The sequence below is a fragment of the Nerophis lumbriciformis genome, linkage group LG13 (assembly GCF_033978685.3).
Source record: "Nerophis lumbriciformis linkage group LG13, RoL_Nlum_v2.1, whole genome shotgun sequence".
Lineage (NCBI taxonomy): Eukaryota > Metazoa > Chordata > Actinopteri > Syngnathiformes > Syngnathidae > Nerophis > Nerophis lumbriciformis.
In genome coordinates, this window is record NC_084560.2 from 10256624 (window position 1) to 10282663 (window position 26040).

Sequence of the window (26040 nt, forward strand, 5' to 3'; positions counted from 1 at the left end):
ACTTAGACAAACTTTAATGATCCACAAGGGAAATTGTTCCACACAGTAGCTCAGTTACAAATGATGGAAAAGATGCAGGTATAACATAGACTAAAAGCAATATAAAATATAACATACATACATAATATTTACATAATATATGTACAGTATAGGATATATACTGATATATTATATTATATGTTTATATCATATATACAATATATAACAATTACAATGTACAATATTACAGTATATGTAACAGCTGCAGCATAAAATAGAGAGTAGATCCAGCAGAAAATAGACATTATGTATGTATGGCCCGGCCTCGAAGCCAGCGGCAGGTGAGTGGATTGCCCAGCTGGGGCTGATTATCTAATCACCTGTCGCCCTTATTAGCAGCAGCCGGAACGAGACATGTTGTTGGAGTTGGAGCCAGAGAAAGACACACGAACAGAGACACGCCGGACTGAAAAGTCCAAAAATATATTGCTGGAAAGCCATCCCTACATGTGTGCATGACAATAAAAACTTGCTCAACCCTGTACACAGGGCTCAATATGATCTGTCGGCATCAGGAGAACCCCCAAAGAGAAGTAGCTAACATAGAAGGTGTCAGGTAATAGACATCATCTAGTATGGCGAGTGATTATACAGCTGGATGGAGTGCGGAATGAAGGAGTTCTTGAATGGAACACTGTCGGAACGAAGCTGAAGGAGCCTGTTGGAGTATGAGCTCCGCTGTCCCTTAATTGTCTGGTGGAGTGGGTGGGCAGGATTGTCCTTGATGGTGAGCAGTTTGTCCAGTGTCCTCCTGTCCCTCACTGACACAAACGCCTCCAATAGTTTGGCCGGCTTTCCGGATTAGTTTGTCAATCCGGTTTAAGTCCCTTTTGCTGGTGCTGCTGCCCCAACAAACCACTGCAAAGTACAGGGCACTGGCAACAACGGACTGATAAAATATCTCCAACAGCTTGCTGCACACATTAAAGGACCTAAGCTTCCTCAGGAAAAAAGAGTCTGTTCATGCACTTCTTGTTAACAGCTTTGCAGTTGTCCTTCCAGTCCAGTCTACTGTTCAAGTGGACTCCCAGGTACTTGTACTGCCCCACTACTGCCACCTCCCGGCCCTGGATCTTGATGGGCTCCACCGGGGTCATTCTCTTTGTGAAGTCGATGACCAGCTCCTTGGTCTTGTCCACTCTAGTCAAACACTAAGCTGCATGTAGCAGTATTGCTAAGTGCTAAACAAAATATACAGACATAATAAAGCAAACACTTACTGCTCTCACTGGGATAAAGTCTGATGGGATGTTTGTACAAACCCCGTTTCCATATGAGTTGGGAAATGGTGTTAGATGTAAATATAAACGGAATACAATGATTTGCAAATCCTTTTCAATCCATATTCAATTGAATGCACTACAAACTCATAAACTTTTTTTTTTTTTGGAAATAATAATTAACTTAGAATTTCATGGCTGCAACACGTGCCAAAGTAGTTGGGAAAGGGCATGTTCACCACTGTGTTACATGGCCTTTCCTTTTAACAACACTCAGTAAACGTTTGGGATCTGAGGAGACACATTTTTTAAGCTTCTCAGGTGGAATTCTTTCCCATTCTTGCTTGATGTACAGCTTAAGTCGTTCAACAGTCCAGGGGTCTCCGTTGTGGTATTTTAGGCTTCATAATGCGCCACATATTTTCAATGGGAGACAGGTCTGGACTACAGGCAGGCCAGTCTAGTACCCGCACTCTTTTACTATGAAGCCACGTTGATGTAACACGTGGCTTGGCATTGTCTTGCTGAAATAAGCAGGGGCGTCCATGGTAACGTTGCTTAGATGGCAACATATGTTGCTCCAAAACCTGTATGTACCTTTCAGCATTAATGGCACCTTCACAGATGTGTAAGTTACCCATGTCTTGGGCACTAATACACCCCCATACCATCACAGATGCTGGCTTTTCAACTTTGCGCCTATAACAATCCAGATGGTTCTTTTCCTCTTTGGTCCGGAGGACACGACGTCCACAGTTTCCAAAAACAATTTGAAATGTGGACTCGTCAGACCACAGAACACTTATCCACTTTGTATCAGTCCATCTTAGATGAGCTCAGGCCCAGCGAAGCCGACGGCGTTTCTGGGTGTTGTTGATAAACGGTTTTCGCCTTGCATAGGAGAGTTTTAACTTGCACTTACAGATGTAGCGACCAACTGTAGTTACTGACAGTGGGTTTCTGAAGTGTTCCTGAGCCCATGTGGTGATATCCTTTACACACTGATGTCGCTTGTTGATGCAGTACAGCCTGAGGGATGGAAGGTCACAGGCTTAGCTGCTTACGTGCAGTGATTTCTCCAGATTCTTTAAACCCTTTGACGATATTACGGACCGTAGATGGTGAAATCCCTAAATTCCTTGCAATAGCTGGTTGAGAAAAGTTTTTCTTAAACTGTTCAACAATTTGCTCACGCATTTGTTGACAAAGTGGTGACCCTCGCCCCATCCTTGTTTGTGAATGACTGAGCATTTCATGGAATCTACTTTAATACCCAATCATGGCACCCACCTGTTCCCAATTTGCCTGTTCACCTGTGGGATGTTCCAAATAAGTGTTTGATGAGCATTCCTCAACTTTATCAGTATTTATTGCCACCTTTCCCAACTTCTTTGTCACGTGTTGCTGGCATCAAATTCTAAAGTTAATGTATTTGCAACAAAAAAAAAGTTTATCAGTTTGAACATCAAATATGTTGTCTTTGTAGCATATTCAATTGAATATGGGTTGAAAATGATTTGCAAATCATTGTATTCCGTTTATATTTACATCTAACACAATTTCCCAACTCATATACGGGGTGTGTAAATGGAGTTTTGTGGGTGGCTATTGGATGTTTTTCCAGAAAGTTTTAGGGTTGGAATAGATTACTGCCATTAGCTGCATTGTTAGCCAGCTCACTTGAGAGTCCTTTTTGCAACTGGAGTGAGAGGAACGGACTACAGCCCTCCTGAACATTACCAAGACCAAGGACATGGTCATTGAGATTTGAAGGAGGCCGATACCATTCAAGCAGTCCAGGCTCACAAATACCAGGACGTGTTTACAGATGGCAACCTGGAACGGTCCGTAAACACGGATGCACTCTCCAAGGACAGCCGGAACAGGCTTTTCTTCTTTTACTGTTTGCACAGAAATGATGCTCATGTTTGCCTCCACTTTTAGTGAGGGACACAAGACTTATTAAGAGTCCGCACCAAGATGTCATACTGTACAGACCTGGACCTGTACCTTCAGGATTAGTTTAATCTAAATCTTAAAGGGGAACATTATCACCAGACCTATGTAAGCGTCAATATATACCTTGATGTTGCAGAAAAAAAGACCATATATTTTTTTAACCGATTTCCGAACTCTAAATGGGTGAATTTTGGCGAATTAAACGCCTTTCTAATATTCGCTCTCGGAGCGATGACGTCACGTTATGACGTCACATCGGGAAGCAATCCGCCATTTTCTCAAACACCGAGTCAAATCAGCTCTGTTATTTTCCGTTTTTTCGACTGTTTTCCGTACCTTGGAGACATCATGCCTCGTCGGTGTGTTGTCGGAGGGTGTAACAACACGAACAGGGACGGATTCAAGTTGCACCAGTGGCCCAAAGATGCGAAAGTGGCAAGAAATTGGACGTTTGTTCCGCACACTTTACCGACGAAAGCTATGCTACGACAGAGATGGCAAGAATGTGTGGATATCCTGCGACACTCAAAGCAGATGCATTTCCAACCATAAAGTCAAAGAAATCTGCCGCCAGACCCCCATTGAATCTGCCGGAGTGTGTGAGCAATTTAGGGACAAAGGACCTCGGTAGCACGGCAAGCAATGGTGGCAGTTTGTTCCCGCAGACAAGCGAGCTAAACCCCCTGGATGTCTTGGCTCACACCGTCCCTTATGCCACCGAAGATGATCAAGAGAAGAATATCGACCCTAGCTTCCCTGGCCTGCTGACATCAACTCCAAAACTGGACAGATCAGCTTTCAGGAAAAGAGAGCGGATGAGGGTATGTCTACAGAATATATTAATTGATGAAAATTGGGCTGTCTGCACTCTCAAAGTGCATGTTGTTGCCAAATGTATTTCATATGCTGTAAACCTAGTTCATAGTTGTTAGTTTCCTTTAATGCCAAACAAACACATACCAATCATACCAGTTGGTTAGAAGGCGATCGCCGAATTCGTCCTCGCTTTCTCCCGTGTCGCTGGCTGTCGTGTCGTTTTCGTCGGTTTCGCTTGCATACGGTTCAAATTGATATGGCTCAAAAGCTTCAGTTTCTTCTTCAATTTCGTTTTCGCTACCTGCCTCCACACTACAACCATCCGTTTCAATACATGCGTAATCTGTTGAATCGCTTAAGCCGCTGAAATCCGAGTCTGAATCCGAGCTAATATCGCTATAGCTTGCTGTTCTATGCGCCATGTTTGTTTGTGTTGGCATCACTATGTGACGTCACAGGAAAATGGACGGGTGTATATAACGATGGTTAAAATCAGGCACTTTGAAGCTTTTTTTTAGGGATATTGCATGATGGGTAACATTTTGAAAAAAACTTTGAAAAATAAAATAAGCCACTGGGAACTGATTTTTGATGGTTTTAACCCTTCTGAAATTGTGAAGTTGGGGCGGGGGCGTGGTTAAGAGGGGAGGAGTATATTTACAGCTAGAATTCACCAAGTCAACTATTACATATATATATATATATATATATATATATATATATATATATATATAAGAAATACTTGACTTTCAGCGAATTCTAGCTATATATATATATATATATATATATATATATATATATATATATATAAATAAGAGAAATACTTGAATTTCAGTGTTCATTTATTTACACATATACACACACATGACACTCATCTACTCATTGTTGAGTTAAGGGTTGTATTGTCCATCCTTGTTCTATTCTCTCTCACTATTTTTCTAACAATGCTGAACACCCTCTCTGATTCTGATTCGTCTCCTTGTTGTGTGCGCAGTTGTGCACTGCACTCTCTAAAATCCGTATATGTTATTGTCACATATGCATGTACAGTAGATGGCAGTATTGCCCTGTTTAAGAGTGTCACAACATTGCTGTTTACGGCAGACAAACTGCTTTACGGTAGACGAAAACGTGACTGCTGTTGTTGTGTGTTGTTGTCATGCTGGGAGGACGTTAATGAAACTGCCTAACAATAAACCCACATAAGAAACCAAGAACTCGCGCCCTCCATCATTCTACAGTTATAACGTCATTGGGCAGGCACGCTGTTTATATTGTGGGAAAGCGGACGTGAAAACAGGCTGTCGACACGTCACTCAGGTCCGCCTGAATTTCGGGAGATTTTCGGGAGAAAATTTGTTTTCGGAGGTTTTCGGAGAGGCGCTGAATTTTCGGAGAGGCGCTGAATTTCGGGAGTCTCCCGGAAAATCCAGGAGGGTTGGCAAGTATGTTTTATACCAACCACTTATGTAATATAGAATGTGATATTTCTGTCTAAATAAATGTTTTCTGGCAGATTGAAATAAAATGTTTAGTAATTTATAACCTGATAGTCCTAAATGACAGAATGTTTAGTAGGCTGGATATTACATTATATTAATACATAGAGAAGGTTAAAACATGGCCATGCAGCAATATAATTTGTACAACATGTAATGTACAGAATATGTATTCCTAGAATATCATAACCAAACATATTTGATCGTAACAATCCACATGTTGTGTTATAAATGCCTGAAACTGGTATCTAAACATGGAAGGGTAGCTCCTCCTCTGAATGCAAGTGCTCCTACAGCAGGGATACAAATGATGTATTCCTACAAAATACGCAAATATCGAAAGACACCAAAGCACTTCAGGTATTTTTTGTAATCTTCTTCAAATGCCTGTTTATGTCCTTTTTGTGTTGAGCTGTTTATAAAAGCATAATGTTTAAAACATATTTCATTAAAGAAAATTGTTTGGTCATGGTAATAAACACTTGTCTAGGTTACACTTGCATTGGGGTGCCAAGCTTGTGGCATCGTATTCAAAAAGACCTAGTCGTAGTACTGTAGGACTACGACTCCATACTCCGGGGGGAGTATGGTTGCAAAGCTGAAACTTAAAGGAATTGACGGAAGGGCACCACCAGGAGAGGAGCCTGCGGGTTAATTTGACTCAACACGGGGAACCTTACCAGGCCCAGACACGGAAAGGATTGACAGATTCCGGTGCAGCTTACATCTGCACCGGAAGTAATAGTGGTGGTGGTAGCGGGGGTGTATATTGTAGCGTCCCGGAAGAGTTAGTGCTGGAAGGGGTTCTGGGTATTTGTTCTGTTGTGTTTATGTTGTGTTACGGTGCGGATGTTCTCCCGAAATGTGTTTGCCATTCTTGTTTGGTGTGGGTTCACAGTGTGGCGCATATTTGTAACAGTGTTAAAGTTGTTTATACGGCCACCCTCAGTGTGACCTGCATGGCTGTTGATCAAGTATGTGACTGGGCCTGCACGCTGTTTGTATGGAGAAAAAGCGGACGTGACGACAGGTTGTAGAGGACGCTAAAGGCAGCGCCTTTAAGGCACGCCCCCAACATTGATGTCCGGGTGGAAATCGGGAGAAATTCGGGAGAATGGTTGAGATTTTCGGGAGGGGTTCTGAAATTCGGGAGTCTCCCAAGAAAATCGGGAGGGTTGGCAAGTATGTCCAGCACCCCCCGCGACCCCAAAAGGGACAAGCGGTAGAAAATGGATGGATGGATTGTTATATCATACAAACCCCGTTTCCATATGAGTTGGGAAATTGTGTTTGATGTAAATATAAACGGAATACAATGATTTGCTAATCATTTTCAACCCATATTCAGGTGAATATGCTACAAAGACAACATATTTGATGTTCAAACTGAAAAACAATTTTTTTTTTGCAAATAATCATTAACTTTAGAATTTGATGCCAGCAACACGTGACAAAGAAGTTGGGAAAGGTGACAATAAATACTGATAAAGTTGAGGAATGCTCATCAAACACTTATTTGGGACATCCCACAGGTGAACAGGCAAATTGGGAACAGGTGGGTGCCATGATTGGGTATAAAAGTAGATTCCATGAAATGCTCAGTCATTCACAAACAAGGATGGGGCGAGGGTCAGTCACCACTTTGTCAACAAATGCGTGAGCAAATTGTTGAACAGTTTAAGAAAAACCTTTCTCAACCAGCTATTGCAAGGAATTTAGGGATTTAACCATCTACGGTCCGTAATATCTTCAAAGGGTTCAGAGAATCTGGAGAAATCACTGCACGTAAGCAGCTAAGCCCGTGACCTTTGATCCCTCAGGCTGTACTGCATCGACAAACGACATCAGTGTGTAAAGGATATCACCACATAGGCTCAGGAACACTTCAGAAACCCACTGTCAGTAACTACAGTTGGTCGCTACATCTGTAAGTGCAAGTTAAAACTCTCCTATGCAAGGCGAAAACCGTTTATCAACAACACCCAGAAACGCCGTCGGCTTCGCTGGGCCTGAGCTCATCTAAGATGGACTGATACAAAGTGGAAAAGTGTTCTGTGGTCTGACGAGTCCACATTTCAAATTGTTTTTGGAAACTGTGGACGTCGTGTCCTCCGGACCAAAGAGGAAAAGAACCATCCGGATTGTTATAGGCGCAAAGTGTAAAAGCCAGCATGTGTGATGGTATGGGGGTGTATTAGTGCCCAAGACATGGGTAACTTACACATCTGTGAAGGCACCATTAATGCTGAAAGGTACATACAGGTTTTGGAGCAACATATGTTGCCATCCAAGTAACGTTACCATGGACGCCCCTGCTTATTTCAGCAAGACAATGCCAAGCCACGTGTTACATCAACGTGGCTTCATAGTAAAAGAGTGCGGGTACTAGACTGGCCTGCCTGTAGCCCAGACCTGTCTCCCATTGAAAATGTGCGGCGCATTATGAAGCCTAAAATACCACAACGGAGACCCCCGGACTGTTGAACAACTTAAGCTGTACATCAAGCAAGAATGGGAAATAATTCCACCTGAGAAGCTTCAAAAATGTGTCTCCTCAGTTCCCAAACGTTTACTGAGTGTTGTTAAAAGGAAAGGTCATGTAATACAGTGGTGAACATGCCCTTTCCCAACTACTTTGTCACGTGTTGCAGCCATGAAATTCTAAATTAATTATTATTTGCAAAAAAAAAAAAAGTTTATGAGTTTGAACATCAAATATCTTGTCTTTGTAGCATATTCAATTGAATATGGGTTGAAAATGATTTGCAAATCATTGTATTCCGTTTATATTTACATCTAACACAATTTCCCAACTCATATGGAAACGGGGTTTGTACATAACTGCCTTTACACAAGTCAATGTTTACTTTTGTGTGCACAGTAAATCAAAACAACTTTGGAGCAATGTTCACAGACTATTTGGCTTGTTAGCTTCCCGTTGCAGGTCGTGGTTGAGGTAAGAGTTGTTTGATACTAGAAAATGTCCGATGCGTTGCAACAATCATCGTGTCGAGAGCGGCTGGATGTGAGGCGGAAGAAAGAGGCCAGGCGTGCGGGCGTGTCCAGAGTCTGTTGGTCTAATATCATCCATCCATCCATTTTCTACCGCTTATTCCCTTTGGGGTCGCGGGGGCGCTGGAGCCTATCTCAGCTACAATCGGGCAGAAGGCGGGGTACACCCTGGACAAGTCGCCACCTCATCACAGGGCCAACACAGATAGACAGACAACATTCACACTCACATTCACACACTAGGGCCAATTTAGTGTTGCCAATCAACCTATCCCCAGGTGCATGTCTTTGGAGGTCGGAGGAAGCCACGTAGTCACGGGGAGAACATGCAAACTCCACACAGAAAGATCTCGAGCCCGGGATTGAACCCAAAACTACTCAGGACCTTCGTATTGTGAGGCAGAATCATATTAATACATTTATTTTTCCTAATATTTTCACGAAAAGTGCCAAAGATCGACTGGTAGACGGGTTGATCTTTTTGATTAGACTAATTTGGTGCACGGGGTCTGTGGATCTACCTAACGTCAGTCAGGGTATTTCTGGCCAGCAAGTAGAAGTGTGCAGCCCTCCAAGGAGAAAACTCCCCAAAAGTAAGATCCACTGGCTTATGTTTGCCTACAACCAAGACACCGGAACAAAAACCATATCATCCTAGGAATCACCCAGCGAGGGTAAGATCTGTGGTCCCCGCCTGAAAGGTCACTTCTTCACAGGGGTTGGCGTTCTGTCTGCTTCTCATCTTTAGTTTGCACTTTGCAGTGATTTTGAGATTTGAGTCGGAGCAATCTGTTATTCATGTTTGCCAGAAATGAATCACGGCAAAGAAGAACTCCAGCATTGTTTACACATCTAGAAGATGAAAGACTCCTGTTTTGTATCTTAGTCTCAGTTGGTTGGATTTGGATTTGTTATCATATTTTACGTAAAGGTTGGCAGGTCGCAGCTGCTTGGATGTTGCCTGTCTTTGGCCTTATCTCTGCAGCATTTGTGCATTCTTATTAAAGCAGTTTAAGAATCTCCCCCCACACATCCCACGCTCCATTAGCCCTGCTGGTCACTGAAGGCTGCAGACGCACAAAAATAATTGTAGGAAAAGGAAAAAGGCCAGAGAATTTTAGAAAATGGTTACCGAGCGGTTATTCTAGGTAAATAAACGTGAACGTCTGGCCCTGCTTCTTCTTTGAGAGCCTGGCTCAGGAGCCAATGCAGGTTGTCCAGTAACCAGACAGTTCCTAGTTCGAATCCCCCTTCAACCATCCCACTAGCTGATGTTGTCAATCAATCAATCAATGTTTACGTATGTAGCCCTAAATCACAAGTGTCTCAAAGGGCTGCACAAGCCACAATGACATCCTCGGTTCAGAGCCCACATAAGGGCAAGGAAAAACTCACAACCCCAATGGGACGTCGATGTGAATGACTATGAAAAACCTTGGAGAGGACCTCAGATGTGAGGAGACCGGATGCAATGGACGTCGAGTGGGTCTGACATAATATTGTGAGAGTCCAGTCCATAGTGGATCTAACATAATAGTGAGAGTCCAGTCCATAGTGGATCTAACATAATAGTGAGAGTCCAGTCCATAGTGCCATCCATCCAACTACTTCCGCTTATCCGAGGTCGGGTCGCGGGGGCAGCAGCCTAAGGAGGGAAGCCCAGACTTCCCTCTCCCCAGCCACTTCGTCCAGCTCCTCCCGGGGGATCCCGAGGCGTTCCCAGGCCAGCCGGGAGACATAGTCTTCCCAACGTGTCCTGGGTCTTCCCCGTGGCCTCCTACCGGTCGGACGTGCCCTAAACACCTCCCTAGGGAGGCGCTCGGGTGGCATCCTGACCAGATGCCTGAACCACCTCATCTGGCTCCTCTCGATGTGGAGGAGCAGCGGCTTTACTTTGAGCTCCCACCTGATGACATAGCTTCTCACCCTATCTCTAAGGGAGATCCCCGCCACCCGGCGGAGGAAACTCATTTCGGCCGCTTGTACCCGTGATCTTGTCCTTTCAGTCATAACCCAAAGCTCGTGACCATAGGTGAGGATGGGAACGTAGATCGACCGGTAAATTGAGAGCTTTGCCTTCCGGCTCAGCTCCTTCTTCACCACAACGGATCGATACAGCGTCCGCATTACTGAAGACGCCGCACCGATCCGCCTGTCGATCTCACGATCCACTCTTCCCTCACTCGTGAACAAGACTCCGAGGTACTTGAACTCCTCCACTTGGGGCAAGATCTCCTCCCCAACCCGGAGATGGCACTCCACCCTTTTCCGGGCGAGAACCATGGACTCGGACTTGGAGGTGCTGATTCTCATCCCAGTCGCTTCACACTCAGCTGCGAACCGATCCAGTGAGAGCTGAAGATCCTGGCCAGATGAAGCCATCAGGACCACATCATCTGCAAAAAGCAGAGACCTAATCCTGCAGCCACCAAACCGGATCCCCTCTACGCCTTGACTGCGCCTAGAAATTCTGTCCATAAAAGTTATGAACAGAATCGGTGACAAAAGGCAGCCTTGGCGGAGTCCAACCCTCACCGGAAACGTGTCCGACTTACTGCCGGCAATGCGGACCAAGCTCTGGCACTGATCATACAGGGAGCGGACCGCCAAAATCAGACAGTCCGAAACCCCATACTCTCTGAGCACTCCCCACAACTTCCCGAAGGACACGGTCGAATGCCTTCTCCAAGTCCACAAAGCACATGTAGACTGGTTGGGCAAACTCCCATGCACCCTCAAGGACCCTGCCGAGAGTATAGAGCTGGTCCACAGTTCCACGACCAGGACGAAAACCACACTGTTCCATAGTGGATTTAACATAATAGTAAGAGTCCAGTCCATAGTGGGGCCAGCAGGAGACCATCTCGAGTGGAGACGAGTCAGCAGCGCAGAGATGTCCCCAACCAATGCACAGGTGAGCGGTCCACCCCGGGTCCCGACTCTGGACAGCCAGCACTTCATGCATGGCCACCGGACCTGTGTCACCCCTTCCACAAGGGAGAAAGGGAGAGGGGGCAGAGGAGAAAAGAAAAGAAACGGCAGATCAACTGGTCTAAAAAGGGGGTCTATTTAAAGGCTAGAGTATACAAATGAGTTTTAAGATGGGACTTAAATGCTTCTACTGAGGTAGCATCTCTAACTGTTACCGGGAGGGCTGTCACGGTCGGGGCGCACGATGATGCGGGTTTTGTTTTCCCAAGATGCAAATGGACGAATCCGGACAGGACTTGCAAGTAACAACGTGATTTAATAGTAAAATAACACAATAGAGGTACCAAAACAGAAAAACAAACCGACTGGATAAAGTGCCGAGCGCACCGGGAGATAAGGCTACAACTTCGCACAGACAAAGATCACGAGCAGGGGCTAGGGACAAGCAAAAACTCACGTAACAGTTGCGTGACGCAAATAAAGAAGCCAGGCTGACTGACTGGAAAAGGCAGGCTTACAACCAACAGGTGCGTGTCAGAAACACAAGCGGCAGGTGGAATTAATATGTAGCTATGGTAACCAACTCAAAGGTGCACAGACAGGGACAAAATTAGTCCAAGACTAACAGAAAACACACGTGACCCGAAAACCCAAACAGAAATATGATCCGGGCGGCGGATCATAACAAGGGCATTCCAGAGTACTGGAGCCCGAATAGAAAACGCTCTATAGCCCGCAGACTTTTTTTGGGCTCTGGGAATCACTAATAAGCCGGAGTTCTTTGAACGCAGATTTCTTGCCGGGACATATGGTACAATACAATCAGCAAGATAGGATGGAGCTAGACCGTGTAGTATTTTATACGCAAGTAGTAAAACATCTTAAGTGCACAGGAAGCCAGTGCAGGTGAGCCAGTATAGGTAGGTTCTATAATACACCTCATGGTGCAACTTGGACACATCATCAGTGATTCTCCCGGGGTCATAGGGTGTTTCGGGTCTTAATCAAACACCCTCACCCGGGCGACCCAGCCGAGGGTGATCAGTCTCTCGACTTGTGTCCAGGTAGCGCCCTACGCCACGCGTCCCCCTTCCGACGGTCTGCCCTGGGGCTGCGCCGGTGGTGCTTGGAGGTTCTGGGCACTGTGGGGAGTGTCCGGGCCTGGATCCTCCTCCGTCTCATCAGGTGCAGTACAGGGTACTGGCACTGTGCGTTGCACCACGGGTTTCCCAAGGCAGCCTATCTTGGTCTGATCTGTCTTCAGAGTTTTTTGTAGCGCTATATGATCAAACTTTCTTGTTCTTGTCAAAAGTCTAGCAGCCGCATTTTGCACCAACTGTAATCTTTTAATGCTAGACATAGGGAAACCCCAAAATAATACGTTACAGTAATCGAGACGAGACGTAACGAACGCATGAATAATGATCTCAGCGTCGCTAGTGGACAAAATGTAACACATTTTAGCGATATTACAGAGATGAAAGAAGGCCGTTTTAGTAACACTCATGATGTGTGACTCACAGTGACGTGCAGTCACTAGAGGCAGGTGAGGCGGGGCCTCACCTGCCATCATGGAAAGAAAAAAAATGTAAAAAGAAAAAAATATATATTAAATTGTTAAATGTATCCAGTGATTATACTATAGTTATTTTCCATTTAACTTCACCAGTTTTAGATTATTTTTATTCAAAATCGCTGAATTTTCACATTTGCCATTCAAATACTGAGAAGAGACGGTGCGGTGAACAGCAGCCAGTCGAGGCACGTCACTCAGTGCCTCAACATGGATTGCGGACTCGGCTAACTGCTGGCCTGCTGTGCAGTGAGACCGTATTGCTATATGAACTATATTATACATTTCCATTGTTTAGTTAGCTGAGGTATATAATGTACAGTGTATTTTGTCAACACCTGTATGTGTGTAACGTATTTCTTGTGCTGAGCGATCATAAAGCGGCTGCAAAAGATGCACTGGCTGAGGCTCGCCTCCTGCACCCCCCGCCGTAGAATGCATGGCAACCCCTGACGGGAGTGTTATATCAACTAAAGCCCACACTTAAACTTTCCACGTGCAAGATTGAATCTATTTAAAAAAGGTATTTCATAAGAAGCCAAAAAGTGCAAAAACAATAGTGTTCGTGTTGGAGGAGTTGTGAATGACTGCAGGGCCACAACATTAGGTACACCTGCAGACTGCAGGTGTACCTAATTCACAACTCCTCCAACACGAACATTATTGTTTTTGCACTTTTTGGCTTCTTATTAAATAACTTTTGTAACCTATTTTCATGGGCTTTCCTCTTTGTGATGTTAAGTTCCTGTTATGCGCTGTTATACAGTATATGCCTTGAGCTCTTATTTTGAAGGCGCTAAGAGCGGAATTTTGACACGTTGGAGTGGAGCGGAAGTTTTTGAAAGAAGGTAAATAAAGTGGTCCTCGTGTAAACTGGAGCCTCCGTGTTTGTTATTTTGTAGTTTCATACAGTATAGGCGACATTTATAAACCCTCGGTTACACTTTTTTAAATAGATTCAATCTTACACGTGGAAAGTTGAAGTGAGGGCTTTAGTTGATATAACACTCCCGTCAGGGGGTTCATTAATCAGCACAACAGTGGCGCATTTATAAGTAAAGGTAAGACCATAATAATAAGGTTTTTTTATTAAATGTGCTTTTTTGTGTGCTACAGTTTGTATGTGTAAAGTTAAAGTTAAGTAAAGTACCAATGATTGTCACACACACACTAGGTGTGGTGAAATGTGTCGTCTGTATTTGACCCATCCCCTTGTTCACCCCCTGGGAGGTGAGGGGAGCAGTGGGCAGCAGTGGCGCCGCGCCCGGGAATCATTTTTGGTGATTTAACCCCCAATTCCAACCCTTGATGCTGAGTGCCAAGCAGGGAAGAATGCTGGTATGAGCTTTTAAACATAACCCGTTAACTGCTGCCAATCAAATGGTGAATAAGATACACTTTAGGGTTCATATGTTTGTAAATCTGACTGTGATGAAGTCAGTGCCTCACCAGCCATCAACCTCACCGCACGTCACTGGTGACTCAAACGAGAGAGTTGGGTGGAAGATAATACCCAGATTCTTTACCGAGTCGCTTTGTGTAATTGTTTGGTTGTCAAATGTGAAGGTGGTATTATTAAATAAATGACAATGTTCAGCAGGATCGATAATCGGCATTTCCGTTTTCTTGGCGTTGAGTAGCAAAAAGTTAGCGTATTGTTTAATATCATTCAGACACGCCTGACTACAATCCGGCGTGTTGGTCAGCTTTAGGGGCATGAGTTGGGTGTCATCAGCATAACAGTGAAAGCTAACACCGTATTTGCGTATGATGTCCCTTGGGCAGGACACTACGCCACTCCACCGACCGAGAAGCTGAACCACGATGAGCCAGACACGGTCCCTGGGCGCCGCAAAGGAGGAGGGGTGAAAATGTCACAGTACATTTAACAACGACAATACCGAGAAGAAAAAAAAACGGTACGTTGGGAAAAGAGCAATCATGATGTTCCAAAGAACAATGGTTCAAATGGAAGAATCTGTTTAACCAACTACAAATATTACAAATCGTACAGTGGAACTGACCTTTTGACTATCATTCACAATCCTTATGTAAGACAAGAACACATATGTTTTTATTTTTCTATGCATTCTAGACCGGAAAATACGGCAAATATGAGGTGGCTAACAATGCAGATAATGGGAGTAAACTATTGCGGCCAAAAAGTTCTCTAAAAACATTCAAAAGGCGCCAAAAATACTCAATTTACATATTGTGATCTGAATATTAACAAGTATTAGCGATATTGTTATTATAAGTGCTAACGCAGACAAACTATTTTTAGCGGCGCTGCGATCCCTGAGAGCGAACTAGCTTGACATATTGAGCTGCTGCGTCGCCTCTGAGTTGGTTGGTTAATTTCATATAATAAATCATGCCTCTCACCTGGATAGTAGAAGGTTGTGGACATAAACCCACAAGTTGGTCAACTTTGACATCCAACTTAGACCCGGAGATGGCGAAAAAAGACACAAAAACACACTTGTTTGTGCCACCATTTTTTGTAACCCTTCGCAAGGACTATGTTGAATCGTTGATGCAAAGGGGACGATATAAAAATAAACTTTATCCCAGTGAGAGCAGACATTGTACAGTAGGCGATTGTTTTATTATGTTTGTATATCTTGTTTAGCACTTAGCTATACTGCTACATGATGCTTAGTGTTTGACTAAAGCGGCATCTGTTTAGCACACAGCTTCTAAAACTTGTAGATCAACCTCCTTATATTCAGGGTCAGTCTTTATCCCAGTGAGAGCAGACATTGTACAGTAGGCGATTGATTTATTATGTTTGTATATCTTGTTTAGCACTTAGCAATACTGCTACATGATGCTTAGTGTTTGACTAAAGCTACATCTGTTTAGCACACCGCTTCTAAAACTTGTAGATCGTCCTCCTTATATTCTGTCACGACTGGGTTTTTCGCAGCTTACTGCAGGGTCCGTTCTCCCGAAATGCAGACGGCGTGCAGGTTGGAACCTGATTTATTCCTCAAAATATCAAAGTAGTACAAAAAATGGAAAACGAGTCGCACTGGAAGCTAATGCTACTATTTAGCATGGACTATGGACAAGGAATACTCACTAACTGTGGGATGAAACCAACAAAACTTACATAGCAGGTTGCATGAAGCAAACAATGACGCCAGGCCGACTGACCGGCAAAGGCAGGCTTAAATATTGTGAGCGGGCGAACACTAATCAGAGACAGGTGGAAATAATAAGTAACCATGGTAACTAAAACAAACAAGGGTGCACAAAAACAGGAACTAATGCAGTCTAAAACTAACAGAACATAACAAAACACAATCCGGACCACGGATCATGACATATTTGGGGTCAAAAATAGAAGTTCCTGGATCATCATTTGTCAAATAGAAGTTTCTGGATCATCATTTGTCCCAAAGTAGTCTTTCTTGTCTCTCATCAAGTCTGCCATGATTAGTAGTCTTGTTGTTGTTGAAGGGAAAGTGAACGTTGTGATGCGTCTGGGAAATGAATACACCTTTGCATGCTTAAAATAATCAAAATATGTAGATATTACATGTTAGTTAGTTAGTGAATTATATTTATATAGCACTTTTCTCTAGTGACTCAAAGCGCTTTACATAGTGAAACCCAATATCTAAGTTACATTTTTAAACTAGTGTGGGTGGCACTGGAAGCAGGTGGGTAAAGTGTGTTGCCCAAGAACACAACAGCCGTGACTAGGATGGCGGAAGCTGGGATTGAACCTGCAACCCTCAAGTTGCTGGCACGGCCACTCTACCAACTGAGCTATACCGCCCCGTTAATATGAATGTTACTACATTACATATATACTTACAATCTGTATATAAAATAATTATGGAGGTTTTTTAGAGCACTTTATAGGCAGAATAGAGCGGCTCATTTAGCTGACTTTTGCTAGCGTTTATTTATGAGTTAGAATTAGGGACGTCCGATAATGCCTTTTTGCCGATATCCGATATTCCGATATTGTCCATCTCTTTGGACTAGACTTAGACTTTAATTACCAATACCGATATCAACCGATACCGATATATACAGTCGTGGAATTAACACATTATTATGCCTAATTTGGACAACCAGGTATGGTGAAGATAAAGTCCTTTTTTTTAAAAGTAATAAAATAAAATAAGATAAATAAATTAAAAACAATTTCTTGAATAAAAAAGAAAGTAAAACAATATAAAAACAGTTACATAGAAACTAGTAATTAATGAAAATGAGTAAAATTAAGTGTTAAAGGTTAGTACTATTAGTGGACCAGCAGCACGCACAATCATGTGTGCTTACGGACTGTATCCCTTGCAGACTGTATTGATATATATTGATATATAATGTAGGAACCAGAATATTAATAACAGAAAGAAACAACCCTTTTGTGTGAATGAGTGTGAATGAGTGTAAATGGGAGAGGGAGTTTTTTTTGGGTTGGTGCACTAATTGTAAGTGTATCTTGTGTTTTTTATGTTGATTTAATAAAAAATAAAAAAATAAATAAAAACGATACCGATAATAAAAAAAACGATACCGATTTTTTCCCGATATTACATTTTAAAGCACTTATCGGCCGATATTATCGGACATCTCTAGTTAGAATGCATAAAAAAAGATAAACATTTGTTTTTGTCTTACATAAGGATTGTGAATAATAGACAACATTCCCAAACAAGTGCACTTCCCCTTTAACATCAATAACCCCATTTGATCAGTTCTGGTCTTTTGCAACACATACTTACATTTGATGAATACTGTAAAAAAAAAAGAAAAAAAGATCCTAACCAGGATACAGCTCTGATCTTAAAGGCCTACTGAAATGCGATTTTCTTATTTAAACGGGGATAGCAGGTCCATTCTATGTGTCATACTCGATCATTTTGCGATATTGCCATATTTTTGCTGAAAGGATTTAGTAGAGAACATCGACGATAAAGTTCGCAACTTTTGGTCGCTGATAAAAAAAGCCTTGCCAGTAGCGGAAGTAGCAGACGAGTAGCGTGACGTCACAGGTTGTGGAGCTCCTCACATCTGCACATTGTTTACAATCATGGCCACCAGCAGCGAGAGCGATTCGGACCGAGAAAGCGACGATTTCCCCATTAATTTGAGCGAGGATGAAAGATTTGTGGATGAGGAAAGTGAGAGTGAAGGACTAGAGGGCAGTGGGAGCGATTCAGATAGGGAAGATGCTGTGAGAGGCGGGTGGGATCTGATATTCAGCTGGGAATGACTAAAACAGTAAATAAACACAAGACATATATATACTCTATTAGCCACAACACAACCAGGCTTATATTTAATATGCCACAAATTAATCCTGCATAACAAACACCTCCCCCCTCCCGTCCATATAACCCGCCAATACAACTCAAACACCTGCATAACACACTCAATCCCACAGCCCAAAGTACCGTTCACCTCCCCAAAGTTCATATAGCACATATATTTCCCCAAAGTCCCCAAAGTGACATGCACATAGCGGCACGCACGTACGGGCAAGCGATCAAATGTTTGGAAGCCGCAGCTGCATGCGTACTCACGGTACCGTGTCTGCGTATCCAACTCAAAGTCCTCCTGGTAAGAGTCTCTGTTGTCCCAGTTCTCCACAGGCCAATGGTAAAGCTTGACTGTCATCTTCCGGGAATGTAAACAATGAAACACCGGCCGTGTTTGTGTTGCTGCAGTCGGCCGCAATACACCGCTTCCCACCTACAGCTTTCTTCTTTGCTGTCTCCATTGTTCATTGAACAAATTGCAAAAGATTCACCAACACAGATGTCCAGAATACTGTGGAATTTTGCGATGAAACAGACGACTTAATAGCTGGCCACCATGCTGTCTCAAAATGTCCTCTACAATCCGTGACGTCACGCGCTGACGTCATCATACCGAGACGTTTTCAGCAGGATATTTCGCGCAAAATTTAAAATTGCACTTTAGTAAGCTAACCCGGCCGTATTGGCATGTGTTGCAATGTTAAGATTTCATCATTGATATATAAACTATCAGACTGAGTGGTCGGTAGTAGTGGGTTTCAGTAGACCTTTAATGTCTTGTATTTGTCTAAATTCTACGGAAGTAAGCAGATTACACAAAAGACTTCCATTGCAGTCAAACTCAACTTTGAGAAATTGCCCCATTGGCACAAAGCAATTACAAAACGACACACACACGCACACACACACACACACACACACACACACACACACACACACACACACACACACACACACACACACACACACACACACACACACACAGCGTCCTCAGGCACACAGAGACAGACAAATTACCTCCCTGTCAGATTAAATCAGACTCGACATCCTTTAATTAATTTCATTATATATTAGCATTTTTTATTGTGTTTTTCCCAGCGAGGTCCTGCACAAACCATCAGTTATATTTACCGCCATCTTTTCCCGCTGCCCTTGTCATGTAAACATTGAAGCTGTGTAAATTGCATGCTTAAATGTTCCATGTGGTTTCCTTCCCGCCCTTCTCTGGAAAGGTCATTTTAATAATTGTTGTCGTAAGTCCCAGAAACTTGACGGCGACGTTATTAATTTAAAAAAATTGTAAATCGTCCGTTTGGAATTTGGGATGATTGTGACGTGTTTTGCCATTTTTGTACCTTTCAGCATTAATGGTGCCTTCACAGATGTGTAAGTTACCCATGTCTTGGGCACTAATACACCACCATACCATCACAGATGCTGGCTTTTACACTTTGCGCTTATAACAATACGGATGGTTCTTTTCCTCTTTGATCCGGAGGACACGACGTCCACAGTTTCCAAAAACAATTTGAAATGTGGACTCGTCAGACCACAGAACACTTTTCCACTTTGTATCAGTCCATCTTAGATGATCTCGGGCCCAGCGAAGCCGACGGCGTTTTTGGGTGTTGTTGATAAACGGTTTTCGCCTTGCATAGGAGAGTTTTAACTTACACTTACAGATGTAGCGACGAACTGTAGTTACTGACAGTGGGTGTTCCTGAGCCCATGTGGTGATATCCTTTACACGCTAATGTCGCTTTTTGATGCAGTACCGCCTGAGGGATCGAAGGTCCGTAATATCACCGCTTACGTGCAGTGATTTCTCCAGATTCTCTGAACCTTTTAATGAAATAACAGACCTTAGATGGTGAAATCCCTAAATTCCTTGCAATAGCTCGTTGAGAAATGTTGTTCTCAAACTGTTCGCTAATTTGCTCACGCATTTGTTCAAGAAGTGGTGACCCTCGCCCCATCCTTGTTTGTGAATGTCTTTTTTGCCACATGTGCCAACTTTTTTGGAACATGTTGCCAAATGAGCTAATATTTGCAAAAAAAATAACAAAGTTTTCCAGTTCGAACGTTAAGTATCTTGTTTTTGCAGTCTATTCAGTTGAATATAAGTTGAAAAGGATTTGCAAATCATTGTATTGTTCTTCCACTCCCGTCCTTGCACGCTACACCGCTACAACAAAGATGACGGGGAGAAGAGGCTGTCGAAGGTAAGCCACGTAAATAAGACTGCCCACAAAATGGCGCATTCTGAAGCGACTGTCAGAAAGCGACTTGAAGATGATTTGTAAAACATAATTGTGTCATGTCTGGATTATGTTTTGTGTAAGTTATGTTCTGTTTTGGTTTTGGACTCTTTTTAGTTCCTGCCTTTTAATTTCCTTGTCTTGTTTCCATGGTTACCCATTAGTTTCACCTGTTCCACATTTGGACTCACACACCTGTCACCAATCATGTCACTTTTATTTAAAGCCTGTCTTTTTCTGTTGGTCGGCCTGGCGACATTCACTCTGTTTACCTCTGCGCACTTCATGCCATGATTACTCCTGTTACCCATGCTATCACAGTTGATGCTTCATGCCATGCTTGTTCCAAGTAAGTTTTTGTTTATTCATGTCACGTTTAGCAGTTCTTTTGTTTCATGTTCTTAGTCTACGTTAAGTGCTCGTCTTTTGGTTTCATTACTCAAGTTTGTTCTCCGCCATTGTGCGCGCCTTTAGTTTGCTTCCTTTTTTTTGTAGTTTGTTAGTGTTTTAAATAAATATGTATTTACCTTCACGCCATGTCCAGTCCAGCTTTACTTGCATCTCGGGAAAACAAACACCCCAGAGTCCAAGTCCTGACAAATTGTGGAGGTTTCCCTCTTGGGAGGGGGGTTCTCTTGATGCCGACAGATCATCTTGAGCCCGGTGCACAGGGTTGAGCAAGTTTTTATTGTCATGCACACATGTAGGGATTGCTTTCCAGCAATATATTTTTGGACTTTTCTGTCCGGCGTGTCTCTGTTCGTGTGTCTTACTCTGGCTCCAACTCCAACAACATGTCTCGTCCCGGCTGCTGCTAATAAGGGCGACAGGTGATTAGATAATCAGCCCCAGCTGGGCAATCCACTCACCTGCCGCTGGCTTCGAGGCCGGGCCATACACACCCCATTCCTGCAGGAGGCGCGCCGACCACGCCCTCCTCCACAATAACCTATGCAACATTTTGACCAAAGAACCACCATTAAACCATTATTATTATTAGACCACAAGGAAGTCTTTTCAAGGTAGAAAAAAATCAAAATATGACTCCTTTAATGCGCCTTATAATCCGGTGCGCCCTATGGTTCAGAAAATACGGTATATGATTGATACTAGAGTGATTAGCTCGATATCTGTATTTTCTCAAGATAATTTTTTGGTTAATATTTACACACTTGGGGATTAATTCCCTGAACACAGGGGGACTTTAAAGCATACTTGCCAACCTTGAGACCTCCGATTTCGGGAGGTGGGGGGGGTGGAGGGTGGGGGGCGTGGTTGGGGGTGGGGGGCGTGGTTAAGAGGGGAGGAGTATATTGACAGCTAGAATTCACCAAGTATTTCATATATATATATATATATATATATATATATATATATATATATATATATATATATATATACATACATATCGACATCCTGAAAATGGTCATGTCTGTGTAATCATGTTTTGTTTTAGTCATGTTTTGTTTAGTTATTGGACTCTTTAGTTTCTGGCTTTTCACTCCCTTGTCTTGTTTCCATGATTACCCATTAGTTTCACCTGTTCCACGTTTGGACTCATTGTGCACTCTTGTTTGTCACCATAGCAACCCATTAGTTTTCACCTGTCACGTCACGCACCTGTTTCACGTTTTGAGTCACGCACCTGTTTTCGTTAATCATGTCTGTAGTATTTAAGTTCATTGTTTTCAGTTTGTCTTTCTGGTGACATCCCCACATTTATGCTCTGCACATTTCTGACACTTTTTTCATGTCCATCGTTCACGCTGCTCCTTTTGTCCATGCCAAGTAAGTTTTGTTTATTAATGCCACAGTTAGTGGTTTTTTTGTTGTTCATAGTTTCTGCCTTTGTGCAAGTATTTGTTTTCATAGCCAAGTTGTTTCTCCGCCACTGTGCGCGCTTTTCGTTTTTACTTTTTTTTGATAAAATTAAATAAATATGTTCTCACATTCCCGTCTCGCCCGAGCCAACTTTCCGTTGCCTTCTAGAAAAACTAAACCCCAGGACCAAGTCATGACAAAAATATGCAAACAAAACTGTGTTTAGATAATTGATACTTCACACTTGCATAAATAAATCTTAAGGAATATAACATAACTTGGCTTCTGAGAGCTTCAAAATGTAATGAATAAAATGCTAAAGTTGTTGATAAACAAGCAATTATTTTAATAATTAAATATGGTCATTTTAAATTAATTATTATGATAATTTAAAATTAATTATTTCAAGTATGATTATTTTAATTCTATGGCTGGATGTAATAATGACTCAGAAAAAATACAAATAAAAATACAATTAATTTTGATGTTTTTAGCAAAATATAGTAAAAATGTATTTAGTTGGTTTTTTTTAAATTAATGAATAGATTTATTTTTAGGTAAGATAAACATAATACAATTTGTCTCTAGTCTGGATGATTTAGTTCTTGTCACCCTGTTGTCCTCCCGTAGTGAAAAAAGGCTGTCCTCAATCAGGTCCGCATGGAGCTGGAGGGGGCGTGGCCTCCAGCTCCGGCTGAAAATCGGGAGATTTTCGGGAGAATATTTGTCCCGGGAGGTTTTTGGGAGAGGCGCTGAGTTTCGGGAGTCTCCCGGAAAATTCGGGAGGGTTGGCAAGTATGCTTTAAAGGGCAAAAACCAAAGTATTAAAATGAGTACTAGATAATGGTTATTATCACTGTTGACTTGGTTTTGCTCAAACTAAAGTATGGAATACAAGAGGATAAGGAAATAGTTTAAATATTGTTACACTGTCAATAGTACCCATCATAAATGAATTAAAAAACAATTAGTTTAAAAAACCTGATCTTGTGAATATCTGATCGATAATCAATTATTATTAATGAAAATGGATATGGTCCACAGCACAAAAAAGATATCTCTCACATTGTCGTGTTTTATAAGCACTGCTGGAATGATGTGTTGGTGTATTCGTACCAGCTTGGTCAAAAACTGAACAACAAGATAATTATTGGGAGGTAAACTAAATGCGCACGCCAAAATAAAAGCGTGTGAGGCTGTGTCAATATCCTACCTTTATCATTCCTCCCCTCCTGTATGTTTTGTGTTCCACGCTAATTGTGCTAATCCCGTCGCACCCGCGCAAAGTCACGGCCCGACACTCGCCGAGCCACTCAACAGATCTGATATCTCCCCGGCAGACCACATTTGGAATGCAGCAACGTCAACAAGTGCATGATCACAGGTCTGTGTCGCGGATTATCTCCCTCAGAAACCACGTACGCCAGAACTGACACAGGTCAAGCTGCAAAATGTCAAGGAAACTTGAAGCTGTATTGGTTTTCAGCTCAGCCCTGGTCCACGTGCGTGTTGAAAGAAGAAACTATCAGCCAACCATGATCAGTACTTTCTCAAACAATCAACTACCGCAGGGAAGTCCGGGTTTCGGCCCCACCGGCGTGTTTAGACGTCACAAGACTCATCAGGAATCTGGGGGTGGCTCCTATAATTTTTAACTATCTGACTGCATTGCTCCGCCAAGGCTGGCCCCAATTCTGTTCATAACTTTTACGGACATAATTTCTAGGCGCAGTCAAGGCGTTGAGAGCATCCGGTTTGGTGGCTGCAAGATTAGGTCTCTGCTTTTTGTAGATGATGTGGTCCTGATGGCTTCATCTGGCCAGGATCTTCAGCTCTCGCTGGATCGGTTCGCAGCCGAGTGTGAAGCGACTGGGATGAGAATCAGCACCACCAAGTCCGAGTCCGTGGTTCTCGCCCGGAAAAGGGTAGAGTGCCATCTCCGGGTTGGGGAGGAGACCCTGCCTAAGTGGAGGAGTTCAAGTACCTGGGAGTCTTGTTCACGAGTGAGGGAAAAGTGGATCGTGAGATCGACAGGCGGATCGGTGCGGCGTCTTCAGTAATGCGGACGCTGTATCGATCCGTTGTGGTGAAGAAGGAGCTGAGCTGGAAAGCAAAGCTCTCAATTTACCGGTCGATCTACAGTATGTTCCCATCCTCACCTATGGGCTTTGGGTTATGACCTAAAGGACAAGATCGTGGGTACAAGCGACTGGGGCTCTCCCTTAGAGATAGGGTGAGAAGCTCTGTCATCCGGGAGGAACTCAAAGTAAAGCTGCTACTCCTTCTCATCGAGAGGAGCCAGATGAGGTGGTTCGGGCATCTGGTCAGGATGCCACCCGAACTGGGGCACGTCCGACCAGCAGGAGGCCAAGGGGAAGACCCAGGACACGTTGGGAAGACTATGTCTCCCGGCTGGCCTCGGAACGCCTCGGGATCCCCCGGGAAGAGCTGGACGAAGTGGCTGGGGAGAGGGAAGTCTGGGCTTATGACCTAAAGGACAAGATCGTGGGTACAAGCGACTGAAATGGGTTTCCTCCGCCGGGTGGCGGGGCTCTCCCTTAGAGATAGGGTGAGAAGCTCTGTCATCCGGGAGGAACTCAAAGTAAAGCCGCTACTCCTTCTCATCGAGAGGAGCCAGATGAGGTGGTTCGGGCATCTGGTCAGGATGCCACCCGAACTGGGGCACGTCCGACCAGCAGGAGGCCAAGGGGAAGACCCAGGACACGTTGGGAAGACTATGTCTCCCGGCTGGCCTCGGAACGCCTCGGGTTCCCCCGGGAAGAGCTGGACGAAGTGGCTGGGGAGAGGGAAGTCTGGGCTTCCCTGCTTAGGCTGCTGCCCTCGTGACCCAACCTCGAATGGATGGATGGATGACTGCATAACTGCTACGAATCCAACGGCATTTCGGGGACAAATTCAGGTTAATGGTTTTGGGGTGGCATGGCGTAGTGGGTAGAGCAACCGTGCCAGAAACCTGAGGGTTGCAGGTTCGCTCCCCGCCTCTTACCATCCAAAAATCGCTGCCGTTGTGTCCTTGGGTCGGGACACTTCACCCTTTGCCCCCGGTGCCACTCACACCGGTGAATTGAATGATGAATGATAGGTGGTGGTCGGAGGGGCCGTTGGCGCAAATTGCAGCCACGCTTCCGTCAGTCTACCCCAGGGCAGCTGTGGCTATGAAAGTAGCTTACCACCACCAGGTGTGAATGAATGATGGGTTCTACATGTAAAGCGACTTTGGTTACTTAGAAAAGCGCTATATAAATCCCAGTTATTATTATTATTATTAATGACCACAGATTGAACTTTGAAGTGAACACAGCACAGGAATGTGATATATGACCCAATCCAATCAACCTTTCTCTCTCATGACACGAATAAACTAACAAAGAGTCAACACACAAGGTCACACATAACACAACCTGCTCACTGAACTTTGTAGACATTTAAAAAAATGTCCAAACACAACACATAATTGAAAATTACACCCGTTTAAATCCCCTGCGACGCATGGTGGGTGCAAAACACTCTCGCTGCATTTTACCAAAACTTTAAAGGAAGTCGTCACGGAAGTAAACAAGTTGGAGTCGAACAATTTTTTTTTTTTAGCCGAAAGGTTTGGACACCCCT